This window comes from Pinus tabuliformis, chromosome 3_2, assembly GCF_031772625.1.
Source record: "Pinus tabuliformis cultivar Carrire ecotype Pingquan chromosome 3_2, CPIR1, whole genome shotgun sequence".
NCBI lineage: Eukaryota > Viridiplantae > Streptophyta > Pinopsida > Pinales > Pinaceae > Pinus > Pinus tabuliformis.
This window is the reverse complement of record NC_142302.1, coordinates 846,343,618-846,360,628: the sequence shown is the minus strand read 5'-3', so window position 1 is coordinate 846,360,628 and position 17,011 is coordinate 846,343,618. Positions and strand designations below refer to the sequence as shown.

At 40.5% G+C, this 17,011-nt stretch overlaps 1 pseudogene across 1 annotated transcript in view; it reads left to right on the top strand.

The window, feature by feature from the left end:
* The window catches only part of LOC149183307 (trihelix transcription factor ASR3-like), a 133,393-nt pseudogene extending 118,969 nt beyond the window's left edge, over positions 1 to 14,424 (top strand). The window contains exons 2-3 of the transcript XR_016257176.1: positions 12,863 to 13,480; positions 13,589 to 14,424. The product of XR_016257176.1 is annotated as a trihelix transcription factor ASR3-like (transcript). The remainder of the gene's footprint in view (positions 1 to 12,862; positions 13,481 to 13,588) is intronic.
* Positions 14,425 to 17,011: the final 2,587 nt, after the last annotated feature.

Below are 17,011 nucleotides of genomic sequence, written 5' to 3'. Positions count from 1 at the left end.
TCATGACTTCCTCGAATGTACAAGGCTCAAATTGTATATTAGTAATCATGATAGCTAAGTACCCTTGGTACCTATTCGGCTTCTTGCTTTCACGAAATGTCCCTCTTGGTGCAATGTGTTGCTCGGCACCTTCAAGAGTATCTTTAAGCCACAAAGGCCTCTTTCTTGTAGTAGGGGGCTGACAAGGAGGTGGATCAATGGTATCCATCGGTCCTTCAAAAACGAGCATCGGTACATCGGACGGAGATTCATCCTCCTTTTCTGCATCTGCATCATCATTGGTCTTCCTAGGAATAAGAAGATCTTGAATCTTTCTAAGTACGAAATCTTCATCGAAAGTGACATCATGACTTAATTCCACTTCTCTTGGACTAGGCACATAGATTCTATATGCCTTCGAAGTTTCACTGTAGCCCACGAATGTTCCTTTCTTCCCAGATGCCTCTAGTTTGTTTCTTTTTTCTTTCGGCACATGAAATTATACGGGACATCCAAAAATTCTAAAATGAGACATCAGGTTTCTTACTGGTGAAAACTTCTTCGGGTGTCTTGAAGTCCAACACTTGATGTGGGTATTGGTTTTGGACATACACAACGGTGTTGGTAGCTTCTCCCCATAAGAACTTCGGAAGACCTTGATCATGAAGCATAGCCTGAGTAGCTTCGATGGTAGTACGATTCTTCCTTTCGGCAACACCATTTTGTTCAGGAGTATAAGCAGTTTTAGTCTCCCTCTTAATGCCAACTTCTCTACAATAGACTTTGAATTCATTAGACTCATATTTAGTCCCATTATTGGTTCTCAGAACTTTGATCTTCTTCCCTGTTTGATTCTCTACCAAGGCTTTGAAGGAGAGTAACCATTTGAATGCTTCGTTTTTCTTCTTTAAGAAATATATCCATGTCTTGTGAGAGAAGTCATCCACAAAAATAGCATAATACAAATATCCACACAAAGATGTAATAGGTATCATACCTAATAGATCAGAATGGACTAGTTGAAGAATATCAGTGGTTTGAGTCTCACTTGAGGGGAATGGTCCCCTTGTATGTTTTCCAGCTTCACATACCTGACAAACACCTTCATGGTTCAAAGTTGAATTCGGGCATCCCTGTGACCATCTTCCCTACATCGGGTAAGGTTTTAAAATGAAGATGAACAAATCTTCGGTGCCATAATTTGGATTGAAGAGACGTGTCACAAATCATAGCTCCCAATGGACTTCCTCCAATCTGATAGAGACCTTCAACCCTGAATCCTAGAGTGAATGCATCTCTTGGATTCCTTTGCCAAAGACGAACCTTTGCATCAACGAATGACACCTTAAAAACCTTTATCTTCCATCGCAGAAATAGAAACCAAGTTCTTTTTCAAGTCAGGTACATATAGCACTTCTTGTAGGCGAAGGGTTTGACCTTGATTTAAGCGAAGAGTAACAGTCCTATTCCTTTCATGGGATAGGTGTCATTATCCCCAAGTATGATCTCCATATTTGTCTTCTTCGCAACCAAGTTTGAGAGAGCTTCTTTATACCTAGTGAAGTGCCTTGAGGCACCACTATCAATCAACCAATGGTCCAATGTATCTGGAGGAGAGGCGGTGGAGAGGGAAGAAATAAGAAAAAATTCATTTTTCTTTGCAACATTAACTTCATCATACCTGCAGTTTCTCGACTTCTTGGGAGGATGTTAAAATCGGCAACTAGGGCCAAACTCCATGTGGGTTAGCTTATTTATGGCAGTTGATATTTTTATTGGATCCCTCTCGTCGAGAGGTGTAGGATTGATCTAAAGATCATCCGATTCTGATAAGTATTTATGGAGATATGAATTTATTTTGATTATGGATTTATTGTCAAGCCGACCAGCACCTTATGTAGGCTCAGAAGCCCAACCGACGTGTCTATTCATCATCTACATTTCAGTATAAATAAAAGAGGATTTGAAGTCTTTTGGTAACTCTCTTCAAGTGATCTCCTCTCCACATCTTGGGTTTTTGGAGAAGGAGATACACTATGGATTATGCTGGCCTAGTATAATGATACCCTAATGGAGAACGCAGTCATGAATCCACAGGCTATAGAGATGTATTCATCTACGAATTAAGGAGCAGGTATACCATAGTCAAACGATGTTCATGGAGCCCTAGCTGCAGTAAGCTGCAGGCTCATGAGGATGCAAACAAAAACCTTGTACGCTGGACCCTATGCGGTGTCATGGAAACACACAGTTATGCTGATCATGACATTTATACGTAGGGAATAATTAACTCGCCGTCAATAAAGGGTCTATACGAAGGATACTCTTACACGCAGTTCATATATATATACACGCTGGGTATACCACAGTCAAACGCTGTTCATGGAGTCACACTCATACGCTGTTCATGGTTACGCTGTTCATATCGTGTCAATACATGAAGCCGCAATCAATGCACAGTCATGGTGATAAAGCCGCAGAGGGTAGCTGCATTAAAGGTGAAGTAAAGCCGTAGTCAATATGCAGCCACAGTGATAACAAGCACGCAGAGCCGCAGGCATAGAAGCATGGTGTATCCGCGTTATGAAACCAATGCTCACGCAGCAACGCAAAATCGCAGTTAGCCGTAGCAAAGGTATGAAGTCGCAGAGGTATTGGGTCAAGATATAAGCTGTTAAGTGCAGCACGTATCCGCACAAGAGCTATGACATCTAGCCGTTGTCAAGCAAGCTTAAACGCTGTCCAGAAGTGACCTCTCCACAACTTGTAAGGTTTTGTCTCATAGCTAGAAGAAGGCTCTATCATTACAGTCATCAGGGAGAGGCTTCAAGACGTTGTTAAGGAGCCCTAAATGCAGCCAAAATCGCTGTAGGTGACAGCGTAGTTTCAAGGTCATGAATAGCCATGAATTCATGATTTGTCTAGACCTGTTGGAAGATTCGATAAGCTACAGCTAGCTGCTTTGCTAGGCTGCAAGCCATAGCAAGCAGCTAAGGCTGTTCCATGGGAGTATTTCAGTATGCATTGAGTGTGGGTGGCAGCATGGATTAGGAGGGACTCTCCTAGGTGGTCAGCAGCCCTATCACAATGAACAACAGTGATAGAATGCCATCTGTTAGGACAGCAGCATGATGATGATGCACATTAGTAAGGGCAGCATGATGATGGATAAGATCATGGACATGGGCAATATGAAGTTGAATGGGATCATGGACATGGGCAGCATGATGATAATCATGATTAGTGCAGCATGGTGCAGTGTGCAGTGGTACAGCAAGAGAACCAGATGCAGCACGATGATAGGTGAAGGAGTCACCTTGGAGAATCAGTTGAAGCAGAATGTCTTCAACTGATCTCATCGTTATACGAAATGATCTATGCTAGATCTAGATAAGTCAAAGTGTTGACTTCTGTTGTAAATGTACTATCTCTCTCTCTCACTTTCTCTGTTGAACTTTGAAAAAAATAAAAGAAGAATTGATCAAGGGTTTCCCCACATTGTGGGGTTTGTCCTTGGCTAGCGCCACATCTTGTGTCCTCTTGTCTTGGCGTGTCTTCTGCGATTTATATTTATGTTCTATCTGCAGTTTATCTCAATGCTGATGTGATTGCTAACTATGAAAATTTAAATAAATTGCTCTAGCATAGAACATACCTAAATTAACATGGGATCAGAGCTGAGGTGAAGACAATGCCCAAGCAAGAGTGAAAGATCAATCACCGAAGACAATAGGGACAGGACAAAAGGATCAATGGGTTCCACATCTCTCTTCTAAAGTTCACAAAGGGTGAAGTCGAAGCAGAGCATATTATTAGAATGGTGCAGCGGAAGTTTCTGATGGCCTACTTAAAGATCACTTCATTGGGAAGTTCGGATCCAAGGGTGGAAGGAAAGGCAGATGCCTTGGTTGCAATAAGTTCGGCCATCATGCGAAGGAGTGTCCGAAGGACAGGGACACATCTCTTGATGAAGATAACAATCATTCCAGGGACATCTTCAATGATCAAAGGAATGACTCGTAATGCAGGTCATCAAGAAAATGGTCGACTCTTCAAAGAAAGCAAGGAACCCCAGAATCTCTTTTATGTACCTGATCGCAAGAAGAACTTGGTGTCCATCTCGGAAATGGAGTCAAAGCTTTCAGGGTGGCACTCATCGATGGAAAGGTACATGCTTGAAAATAGATTTTTCAAAGATGTTTTAGAGTTCAGGGTTGTATCAAGTTCATTAGGGACCATGTCCATTGACTCAGCGTCGGAGGTCTGTGAGTCAGATGGTGACCGGGATGCTTGAATTCAAAAAGAGCATGAAGGTACATGTCTAAGATGTACCAAACGAAAATCTTATGAGGAGGACCATTCCCCTCATGTAGCAGGTCCACAGGTTTGGAACAACCCGAGGAGTTTGAGATTCATGATCGGGAATCTCATGTATACAGGTGGAAGAAAGCCCTCTATGGCTTGAAGCAAAACACCTCGGGCGTAGTATGAGAGGATTGATAGCTGTCTAATGAAGCTGAGATTCACTAGGAGTGAAACCGATCCAAACCATTACTCGAAGGTTGTGGATGATAGACCTCTCATACTGGCACCTATGTCTGACAGGTGCAGACCCTCTCATTTGTAGGAGACAGAGGGAGTTGGATTCCGAATGTGGAAAGATAAAACTGCAAGCCTGTGACTAACTTGAGGATCTTAACTTTCAGAAGTTACATGGTAGTGATGTCGAACCAGATTTGGGAATGCATTTGAGTTTCATAAACTCATTTGCGTTGATGTTCTTGGTGAACCTCCGTCCGGACATATGTTTTGCAGTTAGTATGGTGAGCTCATATTTGGTTGAGCTTCACTGGATTGGTGCCTAGAATCTTCTGAGATATCTTCAGGGCACAATCTCTCATGGATTGAGATACACTGCCGAAATATTTCAAATGCTGAGTGGGCAGGTAGTGTGGAGGATCACTAGAGCACTTCTCAGTGCTGGTTCTCCTTGGGATTTGCTTTGATATCTTGGTTGAGCAGGAAGCAGAAGTCGGTAGCTTTGAGCACCGCCGAGGCAGAGTATATTGCTGCTAGCATGGCTACCTGAGAGGCAATCTGGTTACGAAAGCTCTTCAGTGAGCTGTTTGGATACCATTATGTAGCAGGATGATTAGTTCTCCTGTGAGGTCTGGATGATGTGTTCTCCATGACGATTATGTAGCAGGATGATTATTTCTCCTGTGAGGTCTGGATGATGTGTTGTCCATGACGATTATGTAGCAGGATGATTAGCTCTCCTGTGAGGCCTGGATGATGTGTTCTCCATGGCGATTGTGTAGCAGGATGATTAGTTCTCTTGTGAGGACAGGATTGATTAAGTTCTCCTGTTGAGGCATCCTACCCATGCAGTTTGGGACTCATGGGAAGTACCTCTCATTTGATCAATGAGCAGGGAAATGAGGATAGGTACCATAGTAGTACCGATGGACGCATTGCTGTATCTATCGTACTCCCTATGCTAGGATGACGTTCATTGATCTGGGATCAATGATATTGGTCTAGGACCAGTGGTTCATACTCTGAGATTGACTTCGGGTCAGTGGAGGACTGGTCTGGGACCAGTTGTAGGAGTTGTACCTACTAAGACGCTGACTTCGGGTCGGTTGAGACTGGTTTGGGACTAGTGGTACATACTTTGAGACTGACTTCGGGTCAGCGTAGGACTGGTTTGGGACCAGTGAGAGTGGTACATACTATGATGCTGACTTTGGGTCGGTTGAGACTGGTCTGGGACCAGTGGTACACTCTTTGAAATTGAGACTGATGATACTGGTTTGGGACCAGCGGTAGGAGTGGTACCCACTATGACGCTGATTTTGGGTCGGTTGAGACTGGTCTGGGACTAGTGGTACGCACTCTGAGATTGACTTTGGGTTAGTGGAGAATGGTATGAGACATTCTCGATCAATTCTTCTTCTTCATAGTTCAGCAGAGCTAAGTTGAGCAGAGCCAGCAGAGCTAAGTTGAGCAGAGCCAGTAGAGCTGACCAAAGCCAGCAGAGCAGAACAGAGCCAGCAAAGCAGAGCAGAGCCAACAGAGCTGAGTAGAGCTGGGCAGAGCAGTGCAGGGCACTGATGGCAGAGATAGTACAATTGGTCATATGGATGAGCGGATGGAGTTCTCCCTAGCTAAGTGGGAGTGTTAAAATTGGCAACTACGGCCAAACTCCATGTGGGTCAGCTTATTTATGGCAGTTGATATTTTTATTGGATCCCTCTCGTCGAGAGGTGTAGGATTGATCTAAATATCATCCAATTTCGATAAGTATTTATGGAGATATGAATTTATTTTGATGATGGATTTATTGTCAAGCAAACCAGCATCTTATGTAGGCTCAGAAGCCCAACCGACGTGTCTATTCATCATCTACATTTCAGTATAAATAGAAGAGGATTTGAAGTCTTTTGGTAACTCTCTTCAAGTGATCTCCTCTCCACATCTTGGGTTTTTGGAGAAGGAGATACACTATGGATTACGCTGGCCTAGTATAATGATACCCTAATGGAGAACACAGTCATGAATCTGCAGGCTATGGAGATGTATTCATCTACGAATTAAGGAGCAGGTATACCACAGTCAAACACTGTTCATGGAGCCCTAGCCGCAATAAGTCGCAGGCTCATGAGGATGCAAACAGAAACCTTGTACGCTGGACCCTATGCGCTGTCATGGAAACACACAATTATGCTGATCGTGACATTTATACACAAGGAATAATTAACTCGCCGTTAATAAAGGGTCTATACGAAGGATACTCTTACATGCAGTTCATATATATATACATGCTGGGTATACCACAGTCAAACGTTGTTCATGGAGTCACACTCATATGTTTTTCATGGTTACGCTGTTCATATCGTGTCAATACATGAAGCTGCAATCAATGCACAATCATGGTGATAAAGCCGCAGAGGGTAGCTACATTAAAGGTGAAGTAAAGCCACAGTCAATACGCAGTCGCAGTGATAACAAGCACGCAAAGCCGCAGGCATAAAAGCATGGTGTATCCGCATTATGAAACCAATGCTCACGCAACAATGCAAAATTGCAGTTAGCCGCAGCCAAGGTATGAAGCCGCAGAGGTATTGGGTCAAGGTATACACTGTTAAGTGCAGCATGTATTTGCACAAGAGCTAAGACATCTAGCCGCTGTCAAGCAAGCTTAAACACTGTCGAAAGTGACCTCTCCACAACTTGTAAGGTTCTGTCTCATAGCTAGAAGAAGGCTCTATCATTACAATTTACAGTCATCAAGGAGAGGCTTCAAGACGTTGTTAACGAGCTCTAAATGCAACCAGAATCGCTGTAGGTGACAGCATAGTTTCAAGGTCATGAATAGCCATGAATTCATGATTTGTCTAGACTTGTTGGAAGATTCGATAAGCTACAACTAGCTGCTTTGCTAGGCTGCAAGCCATAATAAGTAGCTAAGGTTGTTCCAAGGGAGTATTTCAGTATGCATTCAGTGTGGGTGGTAGTGTGGATTAGGAGGGACTCTCTTAGGTGGTCAGCAGCCCTATCACAATGAACAACAGTGATAGAATGCCATCTGTTAGGACATCAGCATGATGATGAAGCACATTAGTAAGGGCAGCATGATGATGGATAAGATCATGGACATGGGTAGTATGAAGTTGAATGTAATCATGGACATGGGCAGCATGATGATAATCATGATTAGTGTAGCATGGTGGAGTATCCAGTGGTACAACAAGAGAACCAGATGCAACACGATGATAGGTGAAGGAGTCACCTTGGAGAATCAGTTGATGCAGAATGTCTTCAATTGATCTCATCGTTATATGAAATGATCTATGCTAGATCTAGATAAGTCAAAGTGTTGACTTCTGTTGTAAATGTACTATCTCTCTCTCTCACTTTCTCTGCTGAACTTTGAAGAACATAAAAGAAGAATTGATCAAGGGTTTCCCCACATTGTGGGGTTTGTCCCTGGCTAGCGCCACATCTTGTGTCCTCTTGTCTTGGCGTGTCTTCTGTGATTTATATTTATGTTCTATCTGCAGTTTATCTCAATGTTGATGTGATTGCTAACTATGAAAATTTAAATAAATTGCTCTAGCATAGAACATACCTAAAATTAACAGAGGACGACCATCTCCATTTCGAGTAGTAGGTGCATTCCTCTTTCCTTTGTTATTGAACTTGTTGTTCCTTCGATTGCCATTGCCCTTGAAGTTGTTGTCATCATCTCGCGAAATATCCTTCTTGTGAGGACACTCTCTAGTGAAGTGGCCAAACCTGTTACAATTGAAGCACCTTCCTTTTCTTCCTTTTTTGAATCCGTGCTTGGACCCTTGTCCTTGATTCCTTGGACCAACATATTTCCTTCTTCTAGAATGAGCGAAAAAGGCAGCAGGATTGTTTCCATTTGAGGGCTTGTCTCTTTCCATCATCCTTATTTCTTCTTGAGTGCATCTGGCCAATAGTTCCTTATATCATTGTTAGGAATGGTAGTGTTGAACACATCCCAATCTCTTGTAAGGCCTCCAAGTGCAATAAGAGAGAGTTCCCTGTCACCAATGACTTCTCCAACAAATAAGAGATCATTCTTGATCTTGGTGATCCTCATGAAGTAGGATTGGATGGATTCTCCTCTATCCATCTTGATGTCTTTCAACTTGTTCTTGAGAAAGAGAATTTGATTTGCATTGTTCACTTTGATGTTTGGACATCCCAACCAATCTTTCATACATCTCCTTAGATGTTTCCAAATTAGGAAATATATGCAACCAAAAGGCTTATGAATAAAATCAACAATAATCTTTTGGCTTTTGTCTCACCTTTCTTGTACTTTGTTTGAACAACAGTGTATGCATTTGAATTTTGAAGGAGACTCTACTATTCTTCACTTGACATAGTCCATGGCATCATTCTCTTCCAAAGTCAAATCCAAAATCATTTTCCATGCATGATAGTCGAATTTCTCCTTGAGCTTGTCCTTGGATTTGAGGAAAAGATGTAGTCGTCATTGGGACTAGTTCCAAGTCCTTGTCCAACAGCTTCCTTTAGTGATTGCTTTGCTTCACACTTGCTTGGGCTTTGTTTTCACCTTAGCTCTGATACCATGTTAATTTTAGATAACAATGGTATGTTCTATGCTTAAGACAATTTACTTCAATGTTCCTTTAACAACCCAATGACAAATTCTAATTATATCTAGTAGCAATCACATTAACTTATAAACATTGACAGTAAATGCAAATAGAACATAAAATCATATGCGTAAGACAAGCGAAGACAAGAGGACACAAGGTGTGGCGCATGCCAGGGACAAACCCCAATGTGGGGAAACCCTTTGATCAAATCTTCTTATTATTCTTCAATAGTTCAGCAGAGAGAGAGAGAGTACAAATATAAGCCCAAAACAGATCTGCTAAATCAGCAGTCAAATCAGCCATAACTAGAAAGTCAACAGGGGTCAAAGCTGTCCCAAAACATCCTCCAAACAATAGTCCAATTCGGCCTTCCAAGAGAGTCAAAGTAAGCTCAAAATCTTCGGTCAAACCCAGTCAAAGGAGAGAGAAAGTCTGCTGTAATTTTCTGCAGTCAAACCTGAAGTCAAGGCTGAAGTCAACATTGGTCAAACACCTCCAATTGTCCCTATTTTTGTGCCAAAGAATGCGGCCTAGAAAAATCGGTAATCTAGCCCAAAAACAGAAGTCAACGCAAGTCAGATACCCCATGATCCAGGCTGGTGAACGCCTTGAAGTCAGCGGTCTGTTCTGCCCAGAAACTTGCCCCCCTGCCACACATGTGAATTAGAAAGAAGCGCTGCCCAGCCACACGTGTGAAGAAGAGAGAGAGAAGCCTCCAATGATGTTTGACCCAATCAAGAGAGAGAAGAAGATGTGATGAGATGATGATGTCCTAATGAGGAAAAGGTCTCTCTTATTTATACACAACGTTGAGGGTGAAAAGACACATCTATTGGGCTTCATGAGCCTACGTTTGACTGGAGCCGACCTTGACAATTTGTCCATAGAAGAAATAAATTCATAATTCCATTTATGCGTGTCGGAATGAGATGATCTTTATATCAAAATTGTACCTCTCCAAAAGAGGAATCCAATGCAATGATCATCTCCATCATATGAGCTGTCCTAAGGTGGAATTTGGCCCTAGTTGCCAATTTTAACACGTCAGAGCCACAGTCTCTATAGTGCCGGAGGCATCGGGTGTGTTGGATATTTCAAGAGAGGTATTATTAATATAGCCTTGGCTGTCTTTCCTTGTTTTTCCTACCACAACTTATATAAGCGACTTGTTTCAAAATAGTTGAAAGAAAGGTCACATCTAGACTAGGCATTTAGATTAAAATTAGCGAAGATAATTGCATTTAATCTTAGTTTAAGTTCATTTTCATGATAACACATTTTACTATTTTACTTGCAAATTAATCATGTACTTGTTATTGATGAAAATGTTCTGAATTGATTGTCTTATTTAGGGAAGTATCATCTTGTTCATTTTTGCAAGTAAAGTTTTAACTTCTTTCCTTTGCATGTCATTCTATATTTTTTCTTCACATGCTTTGGATTTACGAATGATTATATATTTTGAAAGCATTTCTTGAAAGCAGATTTTATATCTTGCATGTGATATCATAACTTGCTAACATTTTTTGTTTGATTGATAGGGTTACTTGTGTTTCAATTTGAAACACTTCATTTTTCTTGAGCAAGCATTATCTATTTCTAAGCAATATTGAAGGCACTGGTTTTGTGTATGCTAATCTTTGATTCATGTGTTGATGTTTATATATTTCATTTCATATTGCTCATTATATTTGTTCTTAATCTCAGGTAATCCAAATTTGATATCGTCTAGAAACCTCACGTCCCCCCTATTAACTTAGTTTTCCATTTAGGGACCATCCCCTTTAGCTTACCTAAGAGAGAGCTTAAACGGAGAGAGAGTTGGGAATAAGTGATAGCTCATCTCTTAAATTCGCCACCAACCACACTTTGTGGGGTTAAGGGCTTTTCTCACTAACTTAGGTATGTGTGCTAGGTGGCAACACGGCCTACCTGCAGCCCTGCAGTTGATCCCTGCAGCTGGTAACCAGTCTCCAAAATTCTTAGCCCACCTTTGCTAGCTGCGGCCTGTCCTTCAACACTTGGCTGTGCTTCCATTACCACACAACACAAAGCTCAGCCTCCTTTTGGCGCTAGCTGCAGTTCCCTTCATTTTCCACTCAAGAAGACTTGTTCACACTTGTGGTTAAAGCCTCTTCATTTGCTTGCAATATATAGTTGTCCTTAGGTTACTTAGGAAGCCCCTTAGGTTATTCTAGGAACCTCCAATTCAGCCTCAACAATAATTTAGAATAATAAAGGTCTTTCCTTGGGTTCGAAGCCCACTCCTTTGAGTCCAAAATCCCGACATTGGGTGCAAAGCCCACAAATCATCTGTTGTAGGTGTTTCTCCCTCACAAGCCTGGCACCAGGGGCTTGTGGGAGTACCTCCCGATGCTACTCAATCTAAACAATTCCCACTGGGTACCTTGAGTGAGGGAATAGTATGACCATCATCATACATCCCATACAACCACTCACATGGTCCCAGTTTACTAATCTATGGCTCCATATATATCACCACTTATATGGTTTGATAAAAAATGAAGCTGTAATCACAGAGCGGATTAAGATTGGATTTGGTTATTTAACACCAAATATCATTTGGGGGATTCTAGGCTTGTTCCTTTGATATATGAAAATTAAAAATCAGTAGATGTAGAGTGAGCATAGCATATGATCACCAATTCAAAGTCCAAAACCAAGGCTTATGATGATGCATCTATGAAATCAATCTCTTTCTTCTTGCAGTGGATCATAATAAATGCAATCATTTAATAAATTATATTTCAGTAGTACAAAGCTAGAGTACCTTGATTGAATTGACAGTTGGGTAAAGATGCAGCTCCCCTTCCTTCAGCAGAACGATCATATTCTTTTACTAAGAGTGTGGTCCAGTAGGCATATTTATAGTAGAAATGCAGAAGGGTTAACCTTAAGAGTGACGTTGCTGCTTCAGAGAAGCATACATGTGCAAATCCAGAAGAGAGAAGTTGAGTGATGGTGTGGAAATGAGGTCTACTTGACACCTATTCACAGTAGTCAAATTTTCTCCATTGAGATCAGCCAAGTATCCTATTGTTGGTGGCCTGATCCAAAGTTTGCTATCATTCTCTAAAGTTGGCTTGGCTTCACATAGCTCCGAATCACATTTCCAGTCTCAGCTTGGCCTAATTTTGTTACTAAAATGTTTTTTTTTGCTTTTCTAGTTTTTTTTTTTGAAGATTGATAAAAGTTACTACTTGTCTTTACAGTAATCCTATTATTTAGGGCCACAATAATGAATGAGCTTTCCTGTTAATTTCTTTACATTAATAGCAGTTATGTTACTGCTTACCACATCTACTTAGTATGATACCAATGCGTTTTGCTAATACATAATTGGAAATCTATCTGAAGCTGTTCAACCCATGATTATTAGTGGACCAAGAGTTGTATATAGTGTGGGACATTATTTTTTGAAGTAATCAATCTCTTGTTTTTGGATGTGTTACATCCTTGGACAGCCTATTGTTGATAGACTCCACTCTGAGGTCTGTGCTTGATCAGTTCTCTCGTTATCTGTTGTTCTAAGTATCCAGTGATGCATTCCTCTCCGCTTATTCTCAATTGGATGGATTCTGTTTCATATATGCCACATACATGGATTTCCAAGTTATTTTACATATATGACTACACGGTGAAAGTGATTTTTCCATGGCATGAAAATTATGAAATGTTAATCTTTTTACTTTTTGCTTGTGAAGATTTTAGCAATGGAAGGATCCCATCACTATGTGAGTCATTTTGCACAAACCCAACAGGAAGAGGGGCAACCAGCTTCATCTATTGAAGAGATGGACCCCCCTCTTCAAGAGGCTGCACGGCTGTCAAGTTCTCACAGCACTCGTTTACAGGTGGCTCCCAGGTGGACTCTCACTGAGATGCTTGTTCTTGTTAGAGAAAAATGGGCAGTTGAAAATGAGCTTCAACTTTCTCCTTCCAAATCACAATTCTCTGGTGTTTCAGACAAATGGAGCATTATATCCAACCATTGTGCAGCCTCCCATGTACAAAGGACAGCAGGTCAATGCCGAAAGAAGTGGGAATTACTTATTTCTGACTACAAGAAGATAAAGGAATGGGAGCGCCAGTGTGGGGTAGAATCCTATTGGAACCTCAGTCATAGTGCCAAGAGGGAACATAAGCTTCCATTTTACTTAGAAAGGGAGTTGTTTGATGCGATGGATGCAAATCTAGATAAAACACCAACTGCATATCCTGATGCTACCTTTGACAGCATGGGTGTGGCTGCAGATAGTCTTTTACTTCCAATGATGACTCACAAGATGAGATGGTCAAGATGCAGGATCCAACGGCTTCAGGTACATGATAATATTTATTGATGTTATTTTTCTGATTGTTTAGATGAGTACCATCTGTTTTGTGACGTCATTGTTTATCTGGTTCTTATGGTCATTGTGCATGTGAAGGAAGTGGTAATGAACCACTAGATTCTACCGTAAGGCATAAGAGAAGAAGATGTTCAATTGAAGATGATAGGGAGCATGACATAATTAGTGTACTTCGTGAGAATTGTCAGAATATACAAGCGGTTATCCGCGAAACAACTCAAGCACAGATGTGCTCCAGCCAGCTAGACAGGGACATGTATTGGAAGGGTATTGAGGTAAATAAACAAGTGCAACTACAAACCAGTGAGCTCGATAGAGAGCTCAAGAGAAAGCAAGGTCAGGATTTAATAGATGTTCTTGGAGGACTTGTAAATGCTGTGAATCGCCTGGTAGACACAATTCAGAACAAGAGCTCTCAACAATTGAATGGACCATGAACCTTTAGGGACATACAAGTGGGTTTTGATTTGTCTGAAATGTCTGTAAGCACTTTTAGAATTCCAGAAAATTTTCAATCAATCTTCAATCATGTCTTGGCTTGATGATGTTCAAGATCTTGCAGAACCTTGTATCCAAAGGTTGCTAGTCAACAGGGCACAATATCATCCTTACTGGCATTCTTTAAATCTCAGAGAGCCTTGTCTCTCTGATTTCAGAGGCATTTGGATAGATGACCAGGCAATGTATATCCTCTGAGAATGTCATTTCAATTTAGATTGCACATTGAAACATGATAGTCCCTTTCATGGAGCTGCCTAAAGTAGGTTATTTCCTATAAATTCTCTCAATGATAATATTTTTATGTGACAGTCTTTACCATTGGAGAGTAGTATCATAATTCAAGGTTGAAGTATTATATCTAATATTGGAATATATTGAAATGCTCTCTGTTGTGGACAGCTTCACTGATAGTAGATCCCTACCTTTAAATGTGTCTATTCTACAATGTTGGAGAATGTTCATTTTAAGCACCATTGATCTTAGAGAACTCTGGATTGTTTGCCCTGGATATTTGGTTCATATAAACTTATAGATGTTATGTGTAATTGTTTTATATATTTCAAATAAAGTTACATTATTAGAAAACCACTAAACCGAAATGCAGTATTTTTGTGTTGTATTCGTAGATCTTTGGCTTTCAAATGAACAAAGTTTGAAAGTACTATTGGACCTTTACCCTTGGAAGAATTTAAATTGGTTAAGGAAAATTATATTTTGAATATAAAAACCCACGTGTGCACAAAATTTCAGGTTGACCTAAAGACAAAATTGGGTCAACAAGTAAGCATATAAATACAAGACAAGTCAACCTCATTTGGCATCACATCAACTCATCCATTCTTCTCTCTCTCTTGTGATTGGTTCATACATCTAAAATTGCAGGTCTCTCTCTCACATGTGCGAAGGAAAGGAAGGACAATCTGAAATTTGCGTTGACTTTTTCTGCTGGGATAGTTTGACCATCCGTTGACCACCTTTGACTTGGAATTTTGACTTGGTTTGACTTGCATAATTCCGATTTTGGGAAGCCGAATTCTTTGGAACAAAGATCAAGGTGTTTTGGGCAGTTTGGGTACAATTGACCATAGGAAATTTGAGTTTGACCGTGGACTTTCTCTCTCCTTTGACCATGGATTTTGGGACTATTTTGACTTATATTTGACCAGCTTAGAAGGCCACATTGACTAGCAGTTTGACCAAGACTTTTGGAGGGTTGTTGACCGTTGACTTGAGGACTGGTTAGGGCATCATTTGCTGTTGTTGACTGTTGTTGACTTTGACCATATTTGACTTGGAACAAATTTGACTATTGGCTCATCATTTGGATATTGGTTGGTTGATTTTGTTGGATAGTCAAAGGATTGACTTTGACTCTTGATTGATGAATTGGAACATTGTACTCTCTCTGCTAAACATTTTATGACAATCTAATAAGAAGAAGAATTTGAAAGGGTTTTCCCCCTTGTGGGATTTTTCCATAGTCTTTGACCAAATTGTGTGTCTTTTGTTATTGATCTTGATTGTATTTTACTACCATTACATTTATTATTCTATCTACAATTTCTATTTATCATTGGAAGATCAAAATTGATTGCTAATTGAAGATAATATTGGGCTAAAGTGATTGTAACAACATAGAACAATAGAAAATTGACATGGTATTAGAACCAAGGTTGGTAGATAGTGGGGCTTTTAGACATTTCTTTGGATATCAGGAAGTCCTCTCAAACCTGGTTAAGAGGGAGACAAATTTGAAAATCATCCTTGGAGACAACTCTACTCATCCTGTGAAGGCTTTTGGTTCTGTCAAATTTCATTTGGATTTTGGTGAATTCATTTTTCTTCATGATGTTATGTATGTTCTGGGACTAAAGAAGAAATTGATTTCTATATATGCCTTGGAAGGCAAAGGGATGAGAGTAGCCTTCATAAGAGGAAAAGTCCTCACCTGACCTATGGAATCTTGCATGATGGATGCTTTTACCTTGGGATCTAGAATTGAGGGACTCTATAGAGTCAATGGAAGTCCTTTGCTAGCAATGGTCGATGACATCAATCATCAAAGTGAGCTATGGCATCGAAGGTTGGCACATCTACATTATGAACCCTTACCAAAATTAAAGTTGGTTTCTGGGATGCCTAATGTTCAAGCTAGTCATATATATGTCCGAGATGTGTTAGTGGAACAAGGGGACCATTCCCCTCCAACAAGAACAAGACTAGTGATATTCTTCAACTCATTCATTCTGACCTATGTGGACCCATGCTAGTGCACTCTCTTGGTGACCATCTCTACTACATAATATTTGTTGATGACTTCTACAAGAAGGCATGGATATTCTACTTGAAGCATAAGGATGGGGCTTTTGATATGTTTAAGGACTTGAAGGTTCTGATAGAAAACCAAACAGAGAAAAATATCAAGGTCTTTAGCTCTGGCAATGGTGGAAAATATACATCAAATGAGTTCCTTGACTTTTGCAAGCAGGATGGAATCAAGAAGGAAACTATCGTACCTTATAATCTCGAGCAAAATGGTGTGGATGAATGAAAGAACAAATCCATAGCGGAATCTGTCTGAGCTATACTGCATGATCCAAAGCTACCTAAGTTCCTCTAAGGAGAGGCTACAAATACAAGGGTCTATGTTTAAAACAAGGTTGCTTGCTGAAGCTTTGGATAACAAGACTCTCGAAGAAGTATTCACAGGTATGAAGCCTGACATTGGACATCTGAGGATATTTGGTTGTCCCATATATTTTCGTGTGCCAAAGGACAAAAGGAACAAGTTGGATGCCACCGAAAAAAAATTTATGTTTGTTGGATATTGTGACGACTCTAAAGCAATTAGAATATATATATGGTCAAAGGAAAATCGAGTTTAGTAAGGATGTAACTTTGATGAAGACGTTGCCCTTGGAAAAACAACGAACCTTCCTTTGCCTCCCCCTGAGAAGAAAGATGATGACATGGATTTACTAGATGGCCATTCTGTGCCCG